The 10,056-nt window shown below is 35.9% G+C and overlaps 1 pseudogene; it reads left to right on the plus strand.

The window, feature by feature from the left end:
• Positions 1-610: 610 nt before the first annotated feature.
• Positions 611-8,512, plus strand: LOC116127125 (annotated as a pseudogene).
• The last annotated feature ends 1,544 nt before the right edge of the window (positions 8,513-10,056 follow it).

Here is a 10,056-nt window from a genome sequence, read left to right on the forward strand (position 1 = left end):
ACTTTTTGTTACTATTATATTATTATTTAGTGAAAGAGTCCGTGCATGCCTTTGCAATTTGAGGCATTCTTAGCCAATCACGGTTCAATAGTCACTACATGTTAGAAAACTCCATGATTTCTCTTCTTTTTATTTTGTCTGATTGTGAACCCCATTTGCCTATTTGCATTATCTTTAGATTAAATAATGAAATTGTCCCTAAATCTACGCATATTTTTGTGATTTGAGGCTCTCAGTCAATGAATCCTAATTCCTGACAAATTAAAATCCAAATAAAAAAATTTACTTGCAGAATTTGTAAATTTGGAGAATAAATTTAAAATTTGAGGCTCTCCATTGTCGGCAGAATTTGATTGATTGAAATGGGAATTTTAGATATATTATTTAAGAGATTCTCATGGTAAACTTTTATCTTTATAAGAAAGGCATTGCTTGGTGTGATATTGCATACTTGTAAACTCTTTAGCATGGGAAAGTTGGGGTTTGCGTTTTATCTTATTTTGCTTTTAAACCTGTGCAGTTTGCTCAGTTCTTTAGCTTGTCCTGAGTGCCCAAAGCCATCTCCTCCTCCGAAATGCCCTACTCCTTCATATCCACCGCATGTTAAGCCTCCCCTCCCACCGCACGTCAAGCCACCCTACCACCCAAACCACCGCAGTCAACCTCCCTTCCACCCAAACCACCCCATGTCCCTCCCTTCCACCCCAAACCACCGCATGTCAAGCCTCCCTTCCACCCCAAACCACCCATCAGCTCAAGCCCCCTTACCACCCCAAACCACCACATGTCAAGCCCCCTTACCACCCCAAACCACCACCCTATGTTCCGAAGCCACCTGTCGTGAAACCGCCACCGTATGTTCCCAAGCCTCCTGTCGTAAAACCGCCACCCATGTCAAGCCTCCTGTCGTAAAACCGCCACCCTATGTTCCCAAGCCTCCTGTCTGAAACCGCCACCCTATGTTCCCAAGCCTTTGTCGTGAAACCGCCACCCTATGTTCCCAAGCCTCCTGTCGTGAAACCGCCACCCTATTTCCCAAGCCTCCTGTCGTGAAACCGCCACCCTATGTACCCAAGCCTCCTGTCGTGAAACCGCCACCCTATGTACCCAAGCCTCTGTCGTGAAACCGCCACCCTATGTACCCAACCTCGTCGTGACACCGCCACCTTATGTTCCCAAGCCCCTGTCGTGACACCGCCACCTTATGTTCCTAGCCTCCTGTCGTGACACCGCCACCCTACGTCCCCAAGCCTCCTGTCGTGACACCGCCACCCTACGTCCCCAGCCTCCTGTCGTGACACCGCCACCCTAGCGTCCCCAAGCCTCCGGTCGTGACACCGCCACCCTACGTCCCTAAGCCACCGGTCGTGACACCGCCACCTACGTCCTAAGCCACCGGTCGTGACACCGCCCCCGTACGTTCCCAACCACCTGTTGACACGCCCCCGTACGTTCCCAAGCCACCGGTCGTGACACCGCCCCCGTACGTTCCAACCTCCGCCAGGTGAAACGCCATGTCCACCACCTTCGCCACCAAAGCAAGAGACTTGTCCCATTGATATCTAAAGCTTGGCGCATGTGTGGATGTGCTAGGTGGTCTCGTGCACATTGGCGTCGGCAGTAGTGCCAAGGACTCCTGCTGCCCGGTGCTGCAAGGGCTGGTGGACTTGGACGCTCCGTGTGTCTTTGCACCACCATCAAGGCTAAGCTTCTCAACATCAATATCATTTTGCCCATTGCTCTTGAAGTTCTTGTCGACTGTGGCAGAACCCCACTTCTGGATTTCAATGTCCTGCTTAAGGATTTTTTGGTAATATATAAGTTTTATGCAAGTAGGACAGATGAAGATACTGATGATTCTTTGTGAAAGCAAGTTTTCATGGAGAATGATCATCAAATATCATGAGTGAGAGAGAGGTTGAAGAAGAGTTCAATGTGTTTTGTTTCATAATCAATCTCATTGCATCAAGAATGCTAAGTTTATTAGTGCTTGGGAATAAATGTTGGTTGATTGTGATCATCTAATTAAATTGTTCTGTGTACGAGTTCAAAGTTATATCCTTCTTTCTCTCTAGCTCTTTATTATTATTTTTTCTTCAATTTCAGATCCTCGATTTTTTTTGTTAAAAGAAAAATTTCAATAAATTTTGATACGTGCAAGAAAATTCGTTATACCAACTAATAAATCTTTAAGAACTTCGATGGACATTTGAACCGGTTTTCAACTTCACATCCTCAATTATTTATTGTTAAAGAAAAAATTTCGATAAATTTTGATATATGCAAGAAAATTGATTGTTACCGACTAATCAATTTTAAGAGATTCGCTGGACATTTGAACCGATTTGCAACTTCACATTCCAATTATTTTGTAAAGAATTTTCTTTGATAAATTTGATATGTGCAAGAATTTTTTTAATACCGACTAATAAATCTTTAGAGATTCATGGACATTTGAACTGATTTTCAAGTTCACATCCTCAAGTATTTATCATTAAAAGCCAAAATTTTGATAAATTTGTGAAGTACAAGAAAATTAGTTAATACCAGCTAATAAACTTTAAGAGATTCGATGGGCATTAGAACCCGAAATCGATTAATTGATTATGCGAGGGAGAAAGGTAATTGATTGATTGCATTTGCAAGAAATGACATCTTATAATTCACAAATTACTATTACAATATGGGTTCCTGAAAGGAATTAATGAGCTTTTACCAAAAATTTAATTAGGTTTTTTATTATATGAGAAATTAATCTTGACAAATTACAATTCGTATTATATAAATTAAATATTTACATTAGAAAAATATTTTGAAACCCACCCAGGGGTAGCCCAATGGTAAAGGTGAACCAAGGGAGCTGTAAAAAGTCTAACTTACTGTCTTATGTTCGATTCTTAGTTAGGTATAAAGATTGTATTTTGTCCTGATTACATAGAAGGCTCAACGGTGGCTTGATGTGAAATAGTCTCCCCTAAGGATAAGTTGGCTCGTAAACCTCAATTATAAAAAAAAAAATCGCAACCAAACAATACAAGAAAATGTGACATGACATATCAATTTGATTGGTATAATTCATTGTGGACAATCCAAATAGTTTCAGTATAAAACAGGTAAATGGGACTAGACCTTTCACAAAATTGCTCCAAGCAATATATTATAAACACTTTTGGATCTTATCTCTTTTTCGAGTACACTGAGTAAAAGAGTAGGTCTAGACCTATAAACTTTACATGTATTATTTTCTAAGTTATGTTTTGTTCTTTTGGTTTCGATAATTCATATGGTAGATTCCTTTCGAAAAAATGAAATATCGTATAGAATCTTTTTCGGAAGAAATTTCATAGTAGTGACAAATAATAAGTCTTATAAATTTTTTATGAGTCATAGATTCCATTTGTATAATAATCTTATATTAAAAATGACCCTCATAATCAAAAAATTATGTGTTTGAGGAGAAAATAATTGTTGGAGCTGCAAAGCAAGACCACAAGAAAAATCAAAACTTTCGGCTGATAAATAAAGGCCCAAACTAGTTCCGCCCATATTTGGACAACTACTTGCCAAGCAATAAGATAAAATATTAATTATAAATATGATACACCTTACTATGTATCCTTACAAAATGTTTTAATATAAATATCATGGAAAAAAAATACAATAAAACGAGTCAAGGTGGGTAGTCAATAGTAACACTTTCGTGTAATAACTCTACTAAAGAGATTTTAATTACTATACACTTCTGATGCATATTCAATTTTTACTACCCAATGCCAAATTTGTCCAAAGGTGAAAAATAACTTGTTACACCAAAAACACGATTAGGCCTGCAACAAGCTGAGTTGCTCTCGAGCTCAAGGAGTTTGTATGTCGAGTCGAGTTGAGTTTGAGCTTAATAATACACAACTTGAGTAGTTAATGAGTTAACTCGAGTTCGACATATTGTATAATATTTTAATTTTTTTAATAATTAAAAATCGAGTTTGAACTTGATTAACTTGATTACAACCAACGAGCTTGAGTTTGAACCAAGCTTGAGCTCCATTTTGACTCGATTGTAATCGAGGTCGAACTCGAGCCGATCATAATCTATCCAACTCGATAAAATTGAGTAAATAAGGAATATTTTAAGTAACAGAAGTTTTATTTGGAGATACATATTAAAATATTTTTCTTATAGAACTCTTTGGGTTTAAAGGACTTCACGATATATATACATATTTATGGTTAAGATCTAATTGTTAGTATATTCATTTTTATGTAACTATTAATCATGAATTCTGTTACATCTAATAAATTTGAGATAGAATATGATATTTTTCTACGAATAATGTTATTTTTACATCATTTTATCATATCATGACGTGATATATATCACATCTAATAAATTTTTAATATTATAATAAAATTATTACTAGTAAAATGTTATAAATAAGAGATTGGGTAAAAACCGGTGTAAAAGTGAAACTACTTTTTTATCTTTGAGAGAAGTGAAAAATAATGTATTTGGCAAAAGAGCCTCGTGACTTTGAGAGAAGAGGTATCTCCTCACAAGGGAGTTATAATAATTAGACTGAGATCGATGTTTAATAAATACAGGTTTTCGCAAAGCCATAAGGCCATGTATGGGGGCTGACGCCCTGCCCAGTGCCAGGCAGGATTAATTATTAATTTTTAAATATATATCAAACATAAAAAAACATTTAAAAACACAACTCATATTTTTTACTGTATTTTAATTTACCAAAAAAAAAAAAATTAATTGACATCACAAGTCACTTTGGGCCCTAAGATTTTCTTACTAGCCAAAGTCTAGCTGGAAATATAGCACAAAATCCGAAAAGACTCAGCCCATTAAGTTAAATTTTGTCTGGAAAATAAACAAAAACTAAGGCTTCGTTTGGTTAGATTTTGGGAATACTACTTTTAGTATTCCCAAAAAAGTTAACAGTAAAATACCCAAAAACTCATAATTTATTTAACTTTATTCAACATTTTTTAACCCTCTAAATTTGTTAATTCAATTAAATACCCCTAATATTTTAAGTTTTGTTACGGCGACTCCGACCACCCTCCGACGGTGGTGGCGGCTGTCCGTATTGAGGGTGGATTGGGGTATTTTTGTTAACTTTTAATGTTTTATTATAAGGGGTGTTTTGTAAAAAACAAAACATAGGGGGTATTTTATAATTGTGAAACAATCGTAATACCCGCCCAATTCAACTTTTTTTTAACTTTTTTCAAAAAACTTTCCCAAAAACACAAAATTGTGAACCAAACGGAGCCTAAATGATTTTCTGGAGAAAGAAGTCGTCAGAAATCAGAACTTATAAAGTTATATAGAACTCAGAAAAAGCTAACTCCGGAAGAGCATCAACATTTAACAGGAAGAGAAAGCATACAGTTTTGTACAGGTAAAGATCCTGTCTTTTCTGATTTTTTTTTTTGTTTTATTCGAAAGATTGAATTTTTATGTGGGTTTTGAGTGCATTACTGTTTATTTTGTGTCGAATTTAGGGTTTGTGTTTACTTTTAGCTGAGATTGAATAGTTTTTTTCTGGGCATGGCTTAGATTTCGTTGTTTGATTCAATTTTTGTTGGGTAATTTCTGTGTTAGAATTGTTTTGAAGAAGCACGTAAGAGTTATGATCAAAGTTTCTGAGAAGAGAATTAATATAATTTCTGATTGAGATTAATGTTAGCTTTGATGATTCCGAGGATTGAATTGATGCCGCCCTTGGGATATCACTTGTTATATGTTTCAATTATATACTGAAATGAAGTAACTATGAGGAGTTGCTGCAACGGTCAAGCCTATGATTTGTTCCCACAAGGTCTGGATTTCGGTTCCACGGGGTCAACTACTTGGCTAGAAAGCCATGAATTTTCTGCTTCCGGAAAACTGTAGTTTTAGTGGATGTCAATTTTGAACTCGAGGGACTCAAGTTTAGGGTCTGGAGATAAAAGAAAGAACTTGCAGTTATGTATGTTGATTTTATTAGTTTAAGTGGACATGCAAAATGTGAGATATTCTCTTTGTGGACAACTGTTCACCATGTTCGTGTATTCTTCTTGTAGTTTTAATATATTTTCTTGAGTTTCGTATCAGAAGGGAAACATGAGAAACAAATCCCTTAGTGATAGCAAGAAAGGCCATTGATCTTGGTCTTGATATCAAAAAGAGTACTGCCTAATCAAGACCTTGGTGCAATGCAACGTTTTCTTGGAAAGTGGTTACCCCGTGGGAAAACATGTTTGATGGTTTTAAATCAAAATGATTGTCTTGGTTTCAAGGAAAACAAGGCTGAAAGTTAATTAAGTATGGTTTGGAGGCATGGTTTCTGTTTCTTTAAACAGAAATCAAGGAGAACTATTACATGTTGGTGTTCATTCTCTGTTTTTTGCCTCCTATCATTATCATTGATATTATTAAACCTGAGTTATAAATACATTTCAATCTAATAAGATGAATCCAGCTACATTGATAATAATTATGATAAAATTAAGATAATGACGTCTTAACTAGAGAAAACTAATATATATATCCTAAATTTTGTATTAATTAGTTGAAAAGGTGATGTATATAGCATCTCAAATTAGAAAAAAGAAAAGGTTTTAGAGCCATTTTAAATTTGTAAATTTTTCAGCAAACATAAGAAAAATCAATTATGTAGGTCATTGATTTGTACATTAGTGATCGACCGACACACCACGGAAGAAAAGGTGGATGAGCGAATTGGGGTTAGGGTTAGTCTTTATCAAAGAATTTAGGGTTTTGCGAAGGAAAAATATCTAGTGAAAAACTTTTTGTCACTTTATTATTATATTATTTACTGAAAGAGTTGCGTGCATGCTTTGCAATTTGAGGCATTCTAAGCCAATCATGGGTTCAATAGTCACCACATATTCAATCAAACTTGTGATTTCTCTCTCTTTTTATTTTGTCTGATTGTGAACCCCATTGCCTATTTGCATTATCTTTAGATTAAATAATGAAATCTACGGATATTTTGTGATTTGAAGCTCTCAAGTCAATGAATCCTGATTCCCGACAAATTACGTTAATACCAGCAATCCAAATAAAAAATTTACGTACAGAATATGTTAATTTGAGAATAATAGATTTCAATTTGAGCTCTTCCCTGTCGGCAGAGCCTCAATAAATCTAATAAACCTCAGTGTGATCGAATAAGGATATTAGGTAATGTATTCAAGAGTTTCTGAATTTAATTTCTCTTAATTGTTAATAGAGATAACCAGGCGAAAGATATCTCGACACTTATTGTTATAGGAATGGTCAACCGATCATTAACTTGTAAACTCTTTATAAAAAAACAAAAGCAACAACTGCAACTGTTGGATATTCTGGATTCCGATAAGAAATGTATTTACAGGATTTATAAATTGAAAAGAATTGAAAGTTAAAAGTCTGAACACTCGATTGGTCTGAACACTCCAATTAATAAAAAAACAAAAGTCAACAAGTTCAACTGTGGATATTCTGGATTCCAATAAGAAATGTATTTACAGGATTTATAAATTTGAAAAGAATTGAAAGTAAAAGTCTTTGTAGATGGTAAACTTTTTTCTTTATAAGAAGGCGATTGCATGGTGTTGATATTGCATACTTGTAAACTCTTTACCATGGGAAGTTGGGGTTTGGGTTTTATCTTATTTTGCTTGTAAACCTGTGCAGTTTGCTCAGTTCTTTCATTTGTATTGAGTGCTAAAGCCATCTCCTGCTCCTAAATGCCCCGCTCCTATCCCGCATGTTAAGCCTCCCATCCACCCCAAACCACCCCATGTCAAGCCCCCCTTCCACCCCAAACCACCACCCTATGTTCCCAAGCCACCTATCTGAAACCGCCACCTTATGTTCCAAGCCTCCTGTCGTAAAACCGCCACCTCATGTCAAGCCTCCTGCCGTAAAACCGCCACCCCATGTCAAGCCTCCTGTCGTAACCACACCACCTTATGTTCCCAAGCCTCCTGTCTTGAAACCGCCACCTTATGTTCCCAGCTCCTGTCGTAACACCCCCACTTATGTTCCTAGGCCTCCTGTCGTGAAACCGCCACCCTACGTCCCCAAGCCCCGTCGTGACACCACCCCCTACGTCCTAAGCCACCGGTTGTGACACGCCCCCGTACGTTCCCAAGCCACCGGTCGTGACACCGCCCCCATCCGTTCCCAAGCCTCCGCCAGGTGAAACACCACCACACCTTGCCACCAAAGCAAGCGACTTGTCCCATTGATACTCTAAAGCTTGGCGCATGTGTGATGTGCTAGGTGTTCTCGTAAAAATTGGCGTCGGCAGTAGTGCCAAGGACTCCTGCTGCCCGGTGCTGCAAGGGCTGGTGGACTTGGACGCCGCCGTGGTCTTTGCACCACCATCAAAGCTAAGCTTCTCAACATCAATATCATTTGCCCATTGCTCTTAAAGTTCTTGTCGACTGTGGCAAGAACCCACCTTCTGGATTTCATGTCCTACTTAAGGATTTTTCGGTAATATAATGTAAGTTTCATGCAAGTAGTACAGATAAGATACAGATGATTGCTTTGTGAAGTAGTTTTCATGGAAGAATGATCATCAAATAACACGAGTGGAAGAGAGGTTAGAAGAGTTCAATGTGTTTTGTTTCTTAGTTCATAATCAATCTCATTGCATATCAAGAATGCTAAGTTTATTATATACTTTGAATAAATGTTTGTTGATTGTGATCATCTACTTAAATTGTTCTGTTACGAGTTCAAAGTTATATCTTTCTTCTTCTTTTTTTTTTTTTTTTTTTTTTCAATTTCAGATCTCGTAATTTTTGTTGTTAAAAGAAAAAATTTCGTATAAATTTTATATGTGCAAGGAAATTCGTTAATACCGACTAATAAATCTTAACAGATTCTTGGACATTTTGAACCGATTTCAACTTCACATCCTCAATTATTTTGTTAAAAAGAATTTTTTTGGATAAATTTTGATATGTGCAAGAAAATTAGTTAATACCACTAATAAATCTTTAAGAGATTCTATGGACATTTGAATGATTTCAACTTCACACCTCAATTATTTATCATTAAAGCCAAAATTTTGATAATTTTTACATGCACAAGAAAATTTGTTAATACTAGCTAATAAATCTTTAAGAGATTCGATGAGCATTAAACCGAAATCGATTAATTGATTATTCGAGGGAGAGAGGTAATTGATTGATTGCAATTTGCAAGAACGAGATCTTATAGTTCACAAATTACTATTACAATATGCTTTCCTGAAAAGGATTAATGAGCTTTTTACCAAAAAAATTATTAGGTTTTATATTAACGAGAAATTAATCCTGATAAATTACAATTCGTATTATATAAGTAAAATATCTACATTAGAAAAGGTATTTTGAAACCCCTCATGTGTAGCCCCACGGTAAGGCGAACCAAAGGGGTTGCAATAGTCTAATCCAGTCTCAAGTTCGATTCGTAGTTAGTACCAAAAAAGTACTTTTATCTGTGATTTACATGGAAGACAGCAACGGTGGGTTGATATGGAGATAATCCTCCTTGAGATAAGTGGCTCAGAACGTCAGTTATTTAAAAAAAAAAAAAAGTATTTAAACCCTAATAACGCAACCAAACAATACAAGAAAAAGTGACATGACATCTCAATTTGATTGGTATAATTCCTCGTGGAACAATCCAAAATAGATTTCAGTATAAAACGGTAAATGGGACTAGACCTTTCACAAAATTGCTACAAGCCGTATATATATAACACTTTTGATCTTATCTCTTTTCGAGTAACAGTAAGTAAAAGAGTAGGTCTAGAGACCTATAAACTTCATATGTATTAGTTCTAAGTTATGTCTTGTTCTTTCGACAATTCATATATTAGATTTCTTCTAAAAAGACATATCATAATAGAATCTTTTCGGAAGAAGTTTCATACGTGGTGACAAAAATAAGTCTTTAAATTTTTTATCAGTCAATAGAATCCATTGTTAATAATCTATATTAAAAATGACCCTCATAAGTCCCAAAAAAAAAAAAAATTATTTGTTTGAGGAGAAAAT

The sequence above is a fragment of the Pistacia vera genome, unplaced genomic scaffold (assembly GCF_008641045.1).
Source record: "Pistacia vera cultivar Batoury unplaced genomic scaffold, PisVer_v2 Contig189, whole genome shotgun sequence".
Lineage (NCBI taxonomy): Eukaryota > Viridiplantae > Streptophyta > Magnoliopsida > Sapindales > Anacardiaceae > Pistacia > Pistacia vera.